We start from the raw sequence: 9568 nt of genomic DNA on the forward strand, positions 1-9568 counted from the left end.
ATAATACCACATTATCTAGTGCTTTGCCCAAATTATTTTGAATGTGGTAACAGTTCCTCTGAGATTAGTACTGCAGGTATCATCCCTCTTTAGCAGATGAGGAAACTAAATATAGTATTTTTAGGCTTGCCTATGGTCACATAGTAATTTTTAGTGGATAGATTTTTAGCTCACATTACTTCTCTAAAGGATGAAGACTTTTGACACTATAATCCATACTTAATGTGGTGGGGACTATTAATTTCTTCTTTTCTTCTTTTTAAAGGCAATAATGCTGATTGAATGTAATTGTTTCCCCTGTTTATTTTCACTAAAATGTACATGGCCGAAAAAACCCAGGGGTTTTGCATAATTCCACTCAGTTTTTCCTGGAAGGTCTTGAGAGGCAACAGTTAATTGGGCTTTTTTGCCTAATTTTTACATCTTTAGAAGGTGTTCAATTATTCGTGTATGAGGAAAAGAGGATGACAGACTTTGTAGTCACCAGGTCCCCACATGTTGTTCATTACAGTCACTTACATGAAGATGAGAGTAAAGTGTTTCTGCCTCCTAAGTTGACTTCCATATAGACAAAAGTTATCAGACATTGTGGCAAAAGAGAAGGACTATGAGACAGCCTTTTCTTCTGCCAAGACAGGGGAGGGAGTATATTCTCAAGAATTCTGTATACTATACAGCTAAGGAGGTTGCAAGCAAAGTGATGTTTCCTCCAATAAATAGGAGCAGTAGGGAAAGACATAAGTGCCATAAGATATTTGCAGTAAAAAAAATTATAGGGAGAGGGATACCATGAGAAACTACCTCTTGGGTGACTGTGGTTGAAATGTACATGTCTCTCTAGATGGCTATATACTTTTCATTATTTTTGTTATGAATTCTATTTTTTCTTCAGTCTTTAAATAAGACTCTCCAGAAAAGTGATCTAGGGAATTATAAGAGGAGCGTTGGCAATACATTGTATGGAATCATATAGTTAGATTAACAGATATTATGGGGGGAATGTCAAGAATCCAGAAATGCAAGTAGTTCAACAAGGAAGTTTATCTTTGCTTTTTGTGTTATCAAGTACCTCTGTCACTAGGACTACATTCAGTGGTGTAATGTTCAAGTTTAACAAGTGACTTTCCAAAAAATGTATACACAATGCACCTTTAAGTTCAATCTGAATTAACATTTTCTATATTACTTTTAGTCTAGATAACAAGTAAAGTAATAATTCTAGTCCTGATTTGTAGTCTTTACCAATTTTAAAGGCATAATTACTGGGAAAATTTAACATTTACATCATATTTTATTTTATGCTGGCTACCTATTCCTCCCTTATATTTATTTATATATTATTTATAGATCTGCTTGTCATAGTTATCATGGTGAAATGGTATCCTATATGTAAGACAAAAATATCAAAGAATAATATGACTCATAGTCTTGCTAGTCAATAATCTTCCATTATAGTTGTCTCCGTGCTAGTAGTTGTGATTTAGTTTAAAAGGGTATCTACATCCCAGGCTCTGGGTGCAACAGAACCTTTCAAGTTCTAGAATGGATTAAAATGCCTATTTTTCTTTCCATCTTCTCAAAAGTCAAATGGTTTTAGACTCACAAAACATTACCTCTGGGAGGGATATAAAGTATTGGTTACTTCACCTTCCACAATTTGTGGGAAGTTGAGGTACAGGGAAATGCAATGACATCACAATTAACATAGTCAAAAGGTAAGAGAGGAAGAATTTGAACTCAGCTTTTCTAACTCTGAATCTACTAAAAATACAGAAAGAGTGAAATTCAGTGATATATTATCCAGGATGTGGGAATTGTTATCTCCTCAAATTCATTGTTATTAGATTAAAAAATGGGCAATATTAGAAAAACTGAAAGGTTTTACTGTTGTACTTCATGCAGCTATTTTGACAGTAATAGGAAAAAAAGATTAAGCAAAAAACTTTTTAAGCCCTTACCTCTGTCTTAGAATCAATACTGTGTTCCAAGGCAGAAAAATGGTAAATGAGGCAATGAGGATTAAGTGACTTGCAGAGAATCAGATAGCTAAGAAGTGTATGAAGTCACATTTGAATCCAGGACCTCCAAATTCTAAGCCTGACTCAATTCACTGAGCCACTTAGCTGCCTCCAAATTTTCTTTTTAACAAAAATAAATATTATCTATAAATATAATGGCCAAATTAAAAATTAACATTTCCCTTTATTCTATATTTAAAATATGGTATATAAAGAAGATATGAACTCAAAAACTTAAGTGAAACAATTTAGTAAAATTAGGTGCATTCTTACTAAATTTTGTATCATTAGCTAGTTCTTTTTTTCTTTCCTCTTTGGTTTTATTTTGTTTTCATTTTTAGTTCTTTCACTTATTTGTTGTCAAAGTTCTGTATATCACCTCTCCCTTCCCCCATTTCCACACCAGTTTTTAGGTGATGAAGCTCTCCAATTTAATTTTGGAGTTTGTTTATTCTCTTATCTTCATAGCCACAAGCTTCATTTGCTATTTTTTTTGTTGTTGTTGTTTGTTTCTTCCTTGTTCAGCTGCTAGGCAAGGCAGGGAAATCAGCCGCCAGTCAAAAAGAATTTGCAGTGTTTCTAATAGAACTAACTCTTCTTCTGTGTGGTAGATTCTAGAAAAGAAAAATGATTGTTATAGTTGACTATACATTCCATTATGAAACTTTAGATTGCCATCCAGTTTGATGGTTGGGGGTAAGGTGGGTATCTTGTGACCTTCCCTTCTCTCTCAAAAGGATTTTTTAAGTTAAATTTTGTTTTTACTTCTCTAACTGGTTGTGGAGTAAATGTAAATTTACTTGCTAGTGCCCCTTTGGAAATAGCTGAAACTTTTATAAACTGCTTTATAATAGAGCTATTTTATCAAGAGATTTAAAATAACAAATTCAAAGCTTTTATGAGAACATGTCTTAAACAAAATTAAATGGAAACTCTTTTTAGTCTAAATCCCAAAGAGGTGATTGATATAAATAAAGAAAGACCCCAGATACACCAAAATACTTATAACAGAACTTGTTATGGTAGCAAAGAAATGAAAGTTGCTCCCCATATTTGGAGAGTAGTTGAACAAACTGTGACATAGGAAGGTAATGGAATGAATACGCTATTAAAAAAATCAATGTGATGGCTACTGATAATCATGAAAAACATAGAAACTGATGAAGAGTAAAGAGTCAGGAAAATAATGCAAATGTAAAGGACTATGAAAAAGAACAACCATGAAACAATCTAAAATGAATATTGTAAAAGTGCAAAAAAAAAACCAAAAACATCTTGGCTCCAGAGATGGAATCTGAGAAAACACCTCCCTCATTTCTTTGCAGAGGTATTATTATTGTTATTATTATTGATTTATAAAGATATAATGAATTAGCCTACTCTAAAAAGTGATATAATAAATATTGAGAATCATGAAAAGACTTACATGAACTGATAAAAGGAGGTAGAGTCAAGAAAACAATATTATTAGAAAGAACAACAGCCATAAAGCAATTAAAAAAAGAATGTTTTCAGTAAATATTAAATACCTGCTATGTGCCAGGCTCCATGCAAAATAGTAGGGATACCAAGAAAGATGCAAAAGACAGTCACTGCTCTCAAGAAGCTTATAATCTAATGGTGGCAACAACATACAAATATTGTGAAATTACAAAGAAAATCTTACCCCAAAGAATGCATAAAAGAAGAGAACCCTCATTCTTTTGCAAAGGTCATTATAATCATTATATCATTGTGTGTGTGTGTGTGTGTGTGTGTGTGTGTGTGTGTGTGTGTGTGTGATGATCATATTTTGAAATCTAGGGAAGTGGAATTCTCAAATTATTTTTTAAGTGAAAGAAATGATAAAATTTCATAGACAGAATAAAGATATAGAGCTTCCTTGTCTAAATTATTGATCCCTGTAAATCTATCAGTGAACCCTTGGAGGTCCATGGACCCCAGGATATGAACCCCTGTCTTAATCATTGCTTCTTGAGAATTGATGGGGCTAAACAAACTATCACCCAAGGCACAGATTGGTGATGAGTTTCTTTTAGCTAACCTAGTTCTCTGACAGACTTACAGGCAATTATTTTGTATAAGATTTTAGAGAGCTTAAGCTCTGTTAGCATAGTTTTTAAGATGGGAGGGTCATGTCCATAACTCTACAAACAACTAAAGGGTTTTTACAAGATGATATGCAAATAATGAATTTGATGTACACATTTTTAAAATTTGTGTTCTTTTCTATTTTCCCTCCTCTTTTGGTTTCCATTACCTTGCTCTCTCACTGAACAGACTGTGGGAATTGGAGTTAGGCAGAATCCAAGTTCCAGACCTTCTTTATACATTAGCTGTGTGAACTTCTGGAAACCACTTAACCGCTCTGTGACTCAGTTTCTTCATCTGAGAAATTATAAATACAATACCTACATCACATTTTTTGTGAAGATCAAATGAGATAACAAATTGTTTTGTAAACCTTGAAGGTCTATATAAATGCCAGCTATTAAAATATAGTATAGTTATAGTATGTGTGCCCATTCTTCCTTATTCCATTGTTGCGAATCATTAACCATGATCTGCCTCCTAAGTGTGGGTGTTTCCCTAGAATATGACAGTGATCTCTATTTTTGGGGAGATCTCAATTTCACTAATGGATTCAATAAATACCTTTATGGGGGGCAGCTGGGTAACTCACTTAACCCTCATTGCCTAACCTTTACCACTCTTCTGCCTTGGAACCAATACACAGTATTGATTCCAACAGTAGGCAAGGATCAAAAAAATAAACACCTTTATACAGATGATGTTCAAGGCAATAGTGTTGTTATATGAAGCCTTAATTTCTCTCCAAAACATCAGGCATGCATTGCCAACCACCTCTTGGGCATTTCTATTTGAATATCTTTTCAGTATCTCAAATAATGCCTAAAATAGTTTACTCCATTTCCCCCATCCTGTCCCTATCACATATTTATCTATTTTTATAATGAATAATTTCATTCCAGTTACCTAGAATCATGATCTCATAATTATCCCTGATTACTTTGTGAATTTATAATAAGCCAGTTTTATGCCTGAAATGCTTTCCTTTCTTAGCTTTTTTTTTTTAAACCCTTACCTCCTGGCATAAGAGTGGTAAGGGCTAGGCAATGGGGGTCAAGTGACTTGCCCAGGGTCACACAGCTGGGAAATGTCTGAGGCCAGATTTGAACCTAGGATCTCCCATCTCTAGGCCTGGCTCTCAATCCACTAAGCAACCCAGCCGCTCCCCCCCCGCCCCCTTCTCAGCTTTTTTATTCAGGATCCTCATTTCAAAAAACTCAGCTGTGTTCATCATGAAGCTCTACTCAGTCTACCCCAATGGCTAGTACTATCTCCTCAAATTACCTGCCATATCCCCTTTATTAGGATGTCTTCTTCTGGAGAGCAAAATATATTTCATTCTTATAACCATAGGATCTAGGAATTGATGTGGTACTGTAAGGATACTTTAGTGTTGTGACCTAATCTAAATTTGATTTTTGGTTGTCAGGGCATATCCCAAATAAAATACCCATCAGTTTGGAAATATACTGTGGTTTAATCAATATATAGGGAAGAAATCAAGGAGAAGAGAGAGGGAAAAGGTATAGGATTTGTCCTGCCCGATCTGTGCCAGGCAAGCCACAAGGTCCTTGAAGATTAGAGGCTTCTCTAAGAGGATAGTGTTTGGAAGGTAAAGGAGAGAAAAATCAGCCCAACTCTGAGAGATCTCAGAGAAGAACCTCACTGAACTAGGTTACTAGGCTTCCTCCAGTATGGTATCAAGAAAAACTCACCCCTAAACCTGGACAATAGCAGCCGCCATTCCAAGATGCCGACATGCTCAGCAAGCTGCTGCCAGCCACCTCTCCGCCATCAAAGAGGCCCAAAGAGGAAGTGACGTGAAATATATAGATGGCTTTACATCACTTTCCTGTGTCTCACATGTACCAATGATATCTTAGGCTTGACTTAGGACAGCCCAGGGATCTGTAAGTTGTTTCTGATTTGTCATTTGCTAGCACATGTCTGTCATAGGTCATCCTCTAAAATACTTAATCCTTAAGTATGGGTGTAGACATTCCTGATTTTGTTAGACTAATTAAGGTGGAGTAATCTAAAGTTCACAATTTCCTGATTTTTGTTAGACTAAGTAGGGTGGAGTAATCTAAAGTTCACAGTACTTATAATGCAGAAACTGAACTTTTGTGCCTTCTTTCTGTTTTAGGAATTATTCATTCCTTGAGGGGGCAGCTGGGTAGCTCAGTGGATTGAGAGTCAGGCCTAGAGATGGGAGGTTCTAGGTTCAAATATGGCCTCAGACACTTCCTAGCTGTGTGACCCTGGGCAAGTCACTTGACCCCCATTGTTTAGCCCTTACCACTCTTCTGCCTTGGAGCCAATACTCAGTATTGACTCCAAGACGGAAGATAAGAGTTAAAAAAAAAGAAAAGAAAAAAAGTTCCTTGAGAATATGGTTTCCTCATTGAACAGATTCTTCCACTGATAAACTAAGTTGATCAAAATTTTGGACTTAGACTAACTTTTGTATCCTCACTTCTTCTCAAACTAGTTAGTTAACCCATGCAGATCTCAAATCTGTCCTTTCATTTTTCTCTTCTTGTTTGGAGTTCAGAGTATAATCCGATAACTGCATTTGGCACATGTTCTTAGAATAGTTCTGATGTTCTCTCTCTCTCCAGTATATACATAACCATCTGACAGCTTTGTCAAACTCAGCACTGCTTAATCTTCAGAATTTTCAGTTAGACTAACTCCCAACTAACTCTCATATTAACTGTTGCTCTTAGAACTTTGCTGGGAGCTTAACTCAGCAACTTTAAAGAGACAGTACATTACACATGGCTATATCAGAGCAGGTCTAGAGTACTGTAGGAAGATTTATTTCCAACCTCAGAGTGACTGAGTACGGTTCAATTAATTAAAGTGTGTATTTCTGTGTTTGTCCTTCAAGAAAGTCACTGAACTAGGAATGAAATCTTAGGAATAATGGTAGCTTAGCTGTTCTTTTAATTTGGTTGGTTGGTACATCTCATACCACCCTGTGCCTCGGTGAGTTTTCAATGTCATCCCCCTTCCTTGATCTCTGCCTTTCAGAATTTCACCTAGTTAAACCTAATCTCAGAGGACAGCTGCTAAAAATAATTTACATATATATGGATATATAATTAATAGATTATATATAATATACAAAGCATATTATGTATAACATATATACTATATGCATACACTTATATAATTAAAGCACATATTCACATATGCATATATACATATTTATATTGCACATGTACAATATACATGTGCCCAACATGCATACATAAGCACATGTGTGTGTTGCATGGTATATTACAATTGTCCAAAGTGTCAAATCCAACTATGAGTGAATCCCAGACATTTTTATGATTATTTTTACATTTGAGGAGCCTTGTGTTTTGAGATACTCTAGACTTCTGACTTCAATTTTAGTTCTCTTTCTATGATAGCATGCTATCTGAGTTGAATGCTTTCTGGGACTAGTGGGTCTCTTCCTTCAAAGTATGGGGGCTTCTGAGTAACTCTTGAACTGTTAGAGATGTCTCAGAGACTTGGCAAGATGGAGGATTATTAACATAATTTTTTCCATGTTATCTACAGTTGTTACTCATAGACCCTTTTTCTTTTTTAAAAATTTCATTTAATTAGATGATTTAGAATATTTTCCTATGGTTATAAGACTTATGTTCTTTCCCTCTCCTCCCCTCTCCCCTTCCCATATCTGACATATAATTCTACTGGGTTTTACATGTGTCATTGATCAAGACCGATTTCCATAGTATTAATATTTGCACCAGGGTGATCTTCTGGAGTATACTTCCCCAGTCATATGCCCATTGGCCCATGTGATCAAGCAATTGTTTTTCTTCTGTATTTCTGTTCCCAAAATTATTCCTCTGGATGCGGATAGTGTTCTTTCTTATAAGTCCCTCTGAATAGTTCTGGATAATTGCATTGCTGTTAGTAGAGAAGTCCATTACATTTGATTGTACCACAGTGTATCAGTCTCTATGTACAATGTTCCCCTGGTTCTTCTCTTCTCACTCTGCATCAATTCCTGGAGGTTGTTCCAGTCTCCATGGAATTCCTCTACTTTATTATTATTCCTTTTAGCACAATAGTATTCCATCACCAACATATGCCACAATTTGTTCAGCCATTCCCCAATTAAAGGGCATCCCCTCATTTTCCAATTTTTTGGCACCACAAAGAGCGCAGCTATGAATATTCTTGTACAGGTCTTTTTCCTTATTGTCACTTTGGGGTACAAACCCATCAGTGCTATGGCTTGATCAAAGGGCAAACAGTCTTTTAGCACCCTTTGGGCATAATTCCAAATTGCCCTCCAGAATGGTTGGATAAATTCAAAACCCCACCAGCAATGTAATAATGCATAGGACTTTTTTAATAAGTTGTTGACATATACCTTTCCCATTAATCATGGAAAGCAGGATTGCATAGGTGGGAATCAAGATTTTTCAGATTTCTTGCTATGTGACTGTGTTTCAGTTTTCACATCTGCAAATTAAGGTTAATAATATCACTGATAGAACCGGGAGAACATTATACACAGTAACAGCAATATTGTACCATGATCAACTGTCAAAGACTTGTCTATTCTCAACAATTCTCAACAATCAGATGCATGTCTGATGAAGAATGCTATCTACCTCCAAAGAAAGAACTGTTGAAGTCAAGTGGATGATTATCAAAGCATGCTATCTTTCACTTTAGTGCTTTTATGGTTTTATTTTGGGTTTTGGTTATGTATGAGTGTGCTCTTACAACAACAACCAATATGGAATTGTGGTTTGCATGATTATACATATATGGTCCAGATCAATTTGCTTACCATGTCAGAGTTGGGGGAGAGAAGGAAGGGAAGGAAGCTATTTGGATTTTAAAATTTTAGAAAATTAGGTTGAAAAATATTTTTATTACATATAATTGGGGAAATGAAATAGCTTTGAATTAAAAATAATATAATAAATCATTCAAGAATCACTGATTAGAGGAGGCAGAGTCAAGAGGGTGGCATAGAAGCAGCAAAATTTTAGACCTCTGAAAACCCTTCTTTACCAATTATAAATGAAATGCTCCTAGGGGACTGATAATCAAACTAGAAACAAGACAGAGCAAAGGAACCCTCCTGCTGGACTCAACTAAAAAAGGAATGCTCCCCAAAGCCAAAATTCGAGAACACTTGGGTTGAAGGGGAAGGAAGAAGGAAGGTCTCAGGACCCCTCCCCCACCTAGAGGGCTAAGCTTCCACTGGCAGCTGGAACCTCTGGGAAGGTAAAGGCGCTGGTATGGAGGAAGGATCTTGTGGGCAAAGCTGTGCCAGGCTAAGAACATCCAACACAGGCAGTGGGGAAGCAGATAGAGGAGAAATGTAGAGTTCAGAGTTGGAGGCATAGTTGTAGCAGCAGAGACACTCTATATTGCCCCCACCCCCTTCCCGAAGATTTTGGCCTCAGGGCACATCT

General features: G+C 36.1%; 1 long non-coding RNA gene across 1 annotated transcript; it reads right to left on the minus strand.

The window, feature by feature from the left end:
* Positions 1–2314: 2314 nt before the first annotated feature.
* On the minus strand, positions 2315–6793 carry LOC103102915 (uncharacterized). The gene is made up of 4 exons (XR_468729.3): positions 6572–6793; positions 4279–4406; positions 3548–3632; positions 2315–2632 (listed from the first exon to the last, which is right to left on the minus strand). It is a non-coding gene; the product is annotated as an uncharacterized LOC103102915 (long non-coding RNA).
* Positions 6794–9568: the final 2775 nt, after the last annotated feature.

This window comes from Monodelphis domestica, chromosome 6, assembly GCF_027887165.1.
Source record: "Monodelphis domestica isolate mMonDom1 chromosome 6, mMonDom1.pri, whole genome shotgun sequence".
In the NCBI taxonomy this organism is placed as follows: Eukaryota; Metazoa; Chordata; class Mammalia; order Didelphimorphia; family Didelphidae; genus Monodelphis; species Monodelphis domestica.